This window comes from Ornithorhynchus anatinus, chromosome 3, assembly GCF_004115215.2.
Source record: "Ornithorhynchus anatinus isolate Pmale09 chromosome 3, mOrnAna1.pri.v4, whole genome shotgun sequence".
Taxonomy (NCBI): domain Eukaryota; kingdom Metazoa; phylum Chordata; class Mammalia; order Monotremata; family Ornithorhynchidae; genus Ornithorhynchus; species Ornithorhynchus anatinus.
In genome coordinates, this window is record NC_041730.1 from 51,315,003 (window position 1) to 51,324,226 (window position 9,224).

Genomic DNA, 9,224 nt, shown 5'->3' on the forward strand with positions numbered 1-9,224 from the left:
TGTGAAGGTTCTAAGGAAATCAACTCCCTGCCCGAACTATGCTCCAAGGCACGATTTCTGGTAGCAGACTGATCAAGTTTTAATTTTTTCAGGAGCACTGTGGGCCTTAGAAGTTTGTATGAGCCTCCTTCACTCCTCAGGTAAGGTTATGTCCACTGGTTTCATCGAGGGGAAGTACATTTAATAACACTGTTGATGAAAAGTTTGTTTCTTCTCTCTCCCCGTTTCTGGCTTTCTCTCCATAAGCTGTTTTTATATGAACTTGGCTTCTGGGAGGGCAGATCTCTATAAATTCTATAACTTACAACTTCTTCTATAAATTCACTTCTATCCCTAGTTGGAGAATGTATTCTCTAGCTTCCCTCTCTTGATACTGTGTTCACATAGCAGCTTTAAGATTGAAGAATTCACAGGGCTTTAAACTACTGGACCTGGCTCTTCTGAGGCCTTGTGATGAACTGGCCTTATAAATTGTTGAAATGTTTAGGATTATTTATTAATTTTTTTATTCTCCCTGTCTTAACCTGGAACCTTGATCTGAAATCCTGTATTTAAGAGGATGGAGTGCAGAGTGCTGTGCCTAACCGAAAGAAACTCTGCTTCTTTCTATTTCCTTTAAGTTTGGTTTTTCCAAGAGGGTTTGGAGATGGAGGGGGAATGATGACTGGGGTTTCAGATGGCAAGTACTTGTACTTGCTCCGCATCTCCATTGTCTCAGAAGAAACGAGGGTGGGCTGCTATGGTATTCATTTACATTTGGTTAACTGGGGAAAATGTGAAGTAGGAAGCAATCTGAAAGGCTGGTGGAGATAGAGAAAATAGAGGTTGGGGGAGGAGGAGCAGAAGGTGGGACTAAATGGAAGGAAGGGGAGTAGAGGGTGAAAGGGAAAGAAGGTTTGGGTCCTTCAGAATGGAGGTTTGCCCTTCCGAGTGGAGGTTTGAACAAGGGAGATGTTGACGTTTACACCTTGCTGCTTGTTTCTGTTGAAGATTAGATCCTTTGGACCTGCTGGTTTTCTGTAATCACCAGGGACCGTTCCTGCAGGGTGCTTGTGGCTTGGCTGGGAAAACTTTCTAGGTGGCTCCTAGCCAGGCAGCCTTCCAGACGCCTGGGGGAGGAGACAGAGTAGCTGCTGGTGCAGGTGTGATGACCACTCTCATTCAGCCCACTTTAGGGGCAACTTTAAACTTTGAGGCCTGTTCCGGTGCATTATGGAAGTCCGTGTGGGGTCCCCCGGTTGGCTGCTTCTTGGCAACCCATTGTCTGCAGCATTAATTCTGTCTGGGCTCTGCCACAGAGACTAGGCCACGAATTCTGGCCCAGTTCCCTCTCCCTGAATTTCTCATTCTGCCCAACAAGTTCCTGCCAATGGGCCAGGGCGGCACCGCCTCCTCCTCCTCTTCCTCCTCTGTCCTTTCTCCCCAACCCCGGCTGGTCTAATGGGCCCCTGTGGGGTTTCGGTAGCCGTGGCCGTACGGATCACAAGGCTCCTTCTGTCTCCCGGTCCGAGAGTTCTCTCCCAGGGCCCGATGTTCACATCTGACATGCCAGCTAACCTTTTGTCAGATCAGCAACCTTTCAGCTCAGACAAACAGCTCTCTGATGCCCAGAAGAAAGGGCTCTGTTGAGTGCCAGTTACATAAGCACCTGTTCTTTCATGACGTGGTTTATATTAAGGTGGTTGATGACGCACAATTCCAGTAACGTGACAGCCAAGGCTAGCCTGTTCTAAGCCCTCCTGTCCTCCCAGGATCCCAACTCTGAAGGAGCAGGCACTGGTCCCAGCCATGTGCCCTTCCTGCCTTTGAACCTCCCGTCTATCTTTCCAGGAAGCTTTTTTAGGTAATAATAATAATTATGGTATTTGTTAAGTGCTTACTAGGTGCCAAGCACTGTTCTAAGCACTGGGTCCTCTGGCTTTTGAAGCAATAATGTTTCATAAGCTATCTGGTATATGACGTTATGCTAAGCAAATTAAGCCAACAAATCCCTACCCTCAGTGAATAGAACAACAATAACAATAATAATGATAATTATTGTGTACTTTATGTGAAAGACTGTACTCAGTCTGGGGCAGAAACAAGAGAAGCAACGAGGCCTAGTAGAAATCAGGCCTGGGAGACGGAAGGATCTGGGTTTTAATCTCAGTTCCACCACTTGTCTGCTGTGATACTTTGGGCAAATCAGTCAACTTCTCTGTACCTTAGTTACATCATCTGCAAAATGGGGATTGAGACTGTGTCTAACAGGATTAGCTTTATCTACCCCAGCACTTAGTACAGTGCCTGGCACATAGGAGTATAATAATGTTGGTATTTGTTAAGCGCTTACTATGTGCAGAGCACTGTTCTAAGCACTGGGGTAGATACAGGGTAATCAGGTTGTCCCACGTGAGGCTCATCCCCATTTTAGAGATGAGGGAACTGCGGCACAGAGAAGTTAAGTGACTTGCCCACAGTCACACAGCTGACAAGTGGCAGAGCAGGGATTTGAACCCATGACCTCTGACTTCCAAGCCTGTTTTCTTTCCACTGAGCCACTCTGCTTCAATGTAGCATGTAACATACTATATTAAAAACCCCCCCAAAACAAGATAATCAGCTCAGATGTGGTCTCTGCCCCTCAGTGGCAGTCTAAGAAGCCGTCTAAGAAGGAGGGAAAGCAGGAATTTAATCTCCATTTTACAGATGGGGAAACTCAGGCATGGAGAAATTAAGTGACTTGCTCAAGGTCAGCCAGCAGGCAAATGGCAGACCTGGTATTACAACCCAGATCCTATGTCTCCCAGACCGTGCTTTTTCCACTAGGCCATGCAGCTCTTCAGAAGGTTGCAAATTAGCATAACGAAAATTGCTGACTTTGTCAAGGCTTCTGACTTGTGCCCCTACTTGGCTATGAGCATGGGATTGTTCTGGAGGGAGGCCGCAGACTTTCCCTCCCCTGCAGAGCTGATGCTGGCTCAGAAGTTCCAGGTTAGGAGTTCCAGGCCCTCGCTCACCACCTGGGATGCCGTAACTGCTCCCGGGCCCCAGTTGGAATCCAGCTTCCAGTGTCCAGGGGAAGGCCGATTTGGTCCTTGGCTTCCCAGCCCCAGGCTTCCTGCTTGGCCTGTCGGACTCACCTATCCAAAACCCACCAGTTTTCTCAATTCACCTCCTGGAGAGGAACTCACCTCTCCTCCACCCACGATGAACTCCAGGGCAGAAGAAAAGGTGGATATAAAGAGCTGAATCAGTTGCCATGGTGTGCACAATGCCCACTTCAGATTGAACCCTGCTTCCTGGGATCCCACAGTGCTTAAGTCACCTGATTTCTGATCACTTGAAGTAATTTAGGGATTGGGACCGTACATTAATCAGTGGTGTTTTATTGACCAGTTACCCTGTGCTAAGCACTGAACAAAGTGCTTGGGGAAGGGAGCTGGAAAGAGGCAGGTGAGAAGCAGCATGTCCTAGTGGATAGAGCAGAAAGACCTGGCTTCTAATCCTGGATCTTCCATTTGCCTGTTGTTTGACCTTGGCAAGTTCCTTAGCCTCTCTGTGCCTCAGTTCCTTCATCTATAAAATGGAGTTTAAGACTGTGAGCCCCATGTGGGACATGGACTGTGTCTAACCCGATTACATCATATCTACCTCAGCATCTCATATCTACCTCAGGGCTTAAAATGGTGTTGGCACATAGTAAGTGCTTAACAAATACCATCATTATTCTTATTATTTTATAGACAACCTAATTAACTTACATCTACCCCAGCACTCAGTACAGTGCCTGGCACATTGTAAGTGCTTAATAAGCACCATCACAAACAAACAGATGTGGAGTAGGAGCAGGGAGAGAGCAGAGCGTTGGCTTAGTGCCTGGCACAAAATAAGCGCTTAGCAAATACTGTCATTATAATTCTCTGTCACACTACTGTTCTCAGGATACAATAGTGGTAAAACTGGGACTGGGACTGGCAGGTTCAGTGAGGGCAGTACCAGAGTACCTCTTGCTTCTGTCAAGAGCCCCTGGGCACAGGCCCCCATGTACTGGGTTGCTGCTGCTTTAGCCCAGTGACCATTCTGGTGGTGTCCCAATCCAAGATGACTGTGCCAGAAAGCCCCATTGGCATGTGACCTCAGGGCAGACCAGAGCTGCTGTCGTGAGCGGGGGCCCCAGCTTCATTGCTGAAGAGGAGGTTAACCAGTTGTCTTTTCCTTCTCCTTGCTGGCAGGGATCAGGTCTACCAACTCTATTGTACTCAACTCTCCCAAGCTGCATTTAGTGAACGCTCATTAAATACCACTGATGGATTCTCTACTTCCTCCCTGAAGCTGCCATCTTGGCCATGGCCGAGGAGGGCCCCTTCCTGCCCTCGTTGAGAATTTTCAGGTGAGAATAGACCCCCCCCCAAATTCACGATTACCCCTTTTGTCACAGGACTCATGGTTTAAAAGGAGGAACTAGTGAGGAGTTCTGTTGTTTAAACCTCTTCAACCCCAAATATGGGTCCACTCTTCTTCCCTCCCTGATCACCATCATCGGCCACTCACACTTGAATGGCTCCTTCTCTTCTACCTTCAAACAACCCAAGTCTCCCATATCCTAAAACACTTTCTTTTGGACCTCATTTCACCATTCAGTCATTGTTCCATCTCTCTTCTTCCCACTCCTTTCCAAACTCCTCAAGCAGGCCGTGTATACCCACTGCCTCTACCTCTTCTCCTCTAGCTCCCTTCTTGACCCTTTACAATCTGGCTGTTGCTCAGTCTGTGCTACTTTGAGACCACTCTCTCCAGTGACCACCTCTTTCCCAAATCTAATGAACTGTCTTCTGTCCTAAGCCTCCTTGGCCTCTCGGCTCGTTTGATTCTGTGGAACCAGTTCCTTATACAACCTTGGTATTATCCTGGATTCCTCCTCCTCTTTTCACCTGTTGATTGAAGTGATGACATATTCAGCCGGTCAACCAAATTTTGTCAGTTGTTCTTCACAACATTTCCAGGATCGGTTCATTACTCTCCATCCAAATGACCACAGGGCTGATTCAGGCACTTGTCAAGTTGCAGCTAGACTACTGCATCAGCCTCCTTACTGGCCTCCCTGCCTTTAGCCCCTCCCCAGTCCATACTTCCCTGTGCTGCCCAGCCCATTTTTCTAAGATACTAATCTTTACATGTCTCACCGCACCTCTATACCCACAGCTGTTGTCCATTTCTTGCCACATAAGCAGAAACTCCTGACCATTGACTTGAACATCTGCCATTTCTCTCCTTTCTAATTATCCACTCTCTTCTCCCAGTACACCCAAGCTCATACTCCTCATTCCCCTCAAACTGACCTACTCATTCTAACTCATTCTTGTCTGTCTTGTTGTTAACCTCTTATTTATGCCCTCCCTGCCTGGAGCTCCTTCTCCCTTCGTACATAAGAGGCCACCACTCTCTCCATCTTAAAAGCCCTTCTGAAATCACATCTTCTCCAGAAAGCTTTTCAATCAATCAACCAAGGATATTTCATTCATTCATTCCTTCAGTTGTATTTATTGAGCACTTATTGTGTGCAGAGCACTGTAGTAAGCGCTTGGTAGAATACAATGCAACAGAGTTGGTAGATGTATTCCCTGCCCACAATAAGCTTACAGTTTAGAGGAAGGGATAGACATTAATTGAAATAAATTACACAATTGTACATAGGTGCTGTGGGATTAGGGAGGGGTGATTATAAAGAGCTAATCAGGGTTAGACAGAAGGGAGGAGAATAGGAAATAAGGGCATAGTCAGGGAAGGCCTTTTGAAGGAAATGTGCCTTCAATTAGGCTTTGAAGGTGGGAAGGCAATTTCCTCATTAATCTCTTCCCTTTATCTTCCCCCAGCTGCTACTTCAGAACACTTAAGTACTCACAAACCCCTGTAGCACTTAGGCACATAGAAACTTCATTACTTTTTCTTAGGTATAATTTATTGTCTTGGTATCTGTCTACCCTGCTATATTTCAAGTCTCTAGTGGTTAGAGATCAGAGTTACTAATTCTCTTGTACTCTCGCAAGCCTTTAGTACAGTGCTCTGCCTACAAATAGGTAATCAATAAGTTCAAGTGAGTCACTTTTGCCAGGGAAGAGAGATGTAGGAAATTCTCTCCAGAGTTTTACTGCAGAAGATAGAAAGTATCATCCCTTCATATTAGTGATCGCCCTTAAAATTGGCTCTGCTCCGTTCACCTCAGTGTAAAACCGTGTCTCCCCTCCTTTTAGACTTTGCTCGAGACCAAGCTTTTCAAAGAAATCTTTCCAGACTGGCTGTGTTCACTTTCCTCCTGAATTCTTCCTTCTATTCACTTTCAAGCATTTAGTTCAGTGCTCTGCCCACAGAGAGTATCCAGTAAATACTATTAATCAATTAATTCCTGAGTATCTAGTATAAACTTGGTCAAAGTGGACAGAATGTGGGCCCTGGGATCAGAAGGACCTGTGTTCTAATCCCAGCTGTGCCATGTCTGCTGTGTGACCTTGGGCAAATCACTTAACTTCTCCATTCCTCAGTTATTTCAGGAGATTAAGAATGGGAGCCCCATATGGGAGATGGATTGTGTCCATTGTGATTAGCTTGTATTCACCCCAGTGTTCAGTATAGTGCCTGGCACATAGTAAGCACTTAATAAATACTACCAGCTCCTTGTGGGCCACAGGCATTAAAATAAATGATGGATATGTACATAGTGCTGTGGAATGAATATCAGGTGCTTAAAGGGTGTAGATTCAAATGCATCGGTGACGCAGAAGGGAGGGGAGGTCAAGAAGTCTTTCCTGATTAAGCCCTCTTTTCCTCAGCTTGCTTTCACTTCTGCGTAATCTATATACTGTGACCTTTGGACATTTGATATTCTCCCCACCCCATGGCACTTCTGTATGTATCTTTAAATTATGTTTAATAAATTACTTATTGATTCATGTCATCTGCCTCCCTGTGTAGACTGTAAGCTCATTATAGACTGAGAACATGCCTACCAACTCGGTTGTATTGTACTCTCCTAAGTGCTTAGGACAGTGCTCGGCACAGAATAAGCACTCAATAAATACCATTTTTAATCAAGGGCATCTCAGTTGCCAAGCCTGCTGTTTTTTCCCTGAGAGCCGGAGGTGCTGGAGGCCTGGGAGCTTGAGAGAATGAGTGAGAATTAAGTCCAGGATGAGAGAAGTGGACCAGATTCAGGTGCTTGAGTCAAGAATTTGTCTCTGGTGACAGAAGGGAAGGGAAGTGTGAAGAGAGGAAGGAAAGTGGGGGCAGTAGAAGGCTAGGGGAGAGTCACATGTGCAACATTGGGCACGCACCAACCATTTCACTCTCCTTTTGTGAGAGATAGTGTCAAGAGAAGCAGCATGGCTCAGTGGAAAGAGCCTGGGCTTGGGAGTCATAGCTCATGGGTTCGAATTCCGGCTCCAACGCTTGTCAGCTGTGTGACCTCGGGCAAGTCACTTAACTTCTCTGTGCCTCAGTTACCTCATCTGTAAAAAGGGGATTAAGATTGTAAACCTCATGTGGGACAACCTGATGACCCTGTATCTCCTCCAGCGCTTAGAACAGTGCTCTGCATATAGTAAGCGCTTAACAAATACCACCATTATTATTATTATTAAGCTGGCCAAGACCAGTCTCGGGTTTGGGGCCATTCAGGCTTCCAACCTCTTCACAACCTTCCAGGGTTTCATCTCTCCCCTCTCTGTCCCCTTTCTTTGGACATCTCTGGAGAAGCAGCATGGCATAGTGGATAGAGCCTGGGCTTTGGAGTCAGAAGGTCGTGGGTTCTAATCCCAGCTCCTCCATTTTCTGCTGTGTGACCTTGGGCAAGTCACTTCACTTCTCTGGGCCTCAGTCACCTCATTTGTAAAATAGGGATTGAAACTTTGAGCCTCACGTGGGACAGGGTCTGTGTACATCCCGATTTGCTTGTACCTACCCCAGCGCTTAATACAGTGCCTGGCACATAGTAAGCACTTAAATACCATTATTATTATTTGGAATCAAGACTCTTTCACTGGCTCCCTTTGCCAAACTTTTCCTTCATTCTCCATAATCATCTTTTCCTTTGCTATCCAAGTAGTTTTTTTTTTCAATTTTTAATGGTATTTGTTAAGCACTTACTATGTGCCAGGCACTGTACTAAGCACTGGGGTAGACACAAGCAAATTGGATTGGGCACAGTCCCTGTCCCACTTGAGGCTCACAGTCTTAATCCCCATTTTACAGATGAGGTAACTGAAGCCCAGAGAAGTTAAGTGGCTTGCCCAAGGTCACACAGCTGACAAATGGCAGAACCGGGGTGAGAAGCCCAGGTCCTTCTGACTCCCAGGCCCTTGATTCAGCCTGGAACCTCTCCCTACTTCTCTGCTGCCCAATGACTTCTTCCCATATCTGAGTAACCTTCAGCCAGAATGGCAAGGGGCTTATGTAAATGCAAGAGCTTAATGCAGTGCTTTGCACACAGTAAGTGCTCAATAAATACGTTTGAATGAATGAATAATGTCATTTCATGCACGCAGTCTGCAACTAGAGGGATCAGCCGTCCCATTTTCCAGGGCCCGGCCTGGTTTCCAGCTGGCCGGTGCTCTGTCTGGTTGTGATACAGTACAGGATGCTTTTATGGTTTATTAAAAAAAAGTTTTCGGTGCCCAGTCTCCCCCACCTGGGCACGGCTCTTGCCACTGGGTCCCGCGTCTTAGATGTGGCAGCAGAGTTCATATCAGTCAGTGTTATTTATTGAGCACTTACTTTGTGCAGAACACTGTACTAAGCACTTGGGAGAATGCAATACATCAGAGTTGGTAGACACTTTGTACAGCATTTAGGAGAATGCAGTACAACAAAGTTAGTAGGCATTTCTCTGTCATATGGACCTGGAAGGGGAATGCAAAGGCTGGGGAGAAAGTGGGAGGTTTAGGGGTCCCCTTTGGGAAATCAATCAATAGTCATTATTGAGCACTTATCGGGTGCAGAGCACTGTACTAAGTGCTTGGAAGGATCCAATGGAACAGAGCTGATGGACGCTTTCCCGCCCACAGTGAGCTGTTAAGCGCCAAATGAAAACCATAAAAACAACATCTAGCCCTGCTTCACCTCCACTCATGTCAAGTCCTGCAGCTGGGAAATGGCCTTTGTATCTGCAAGGGTTTGGGTGTGGAGGCCCTAGGGATATAGGCCAATGAGCTTCAGACCCTGTGGACTTCCACAAAAGGTTCTGGTGGACT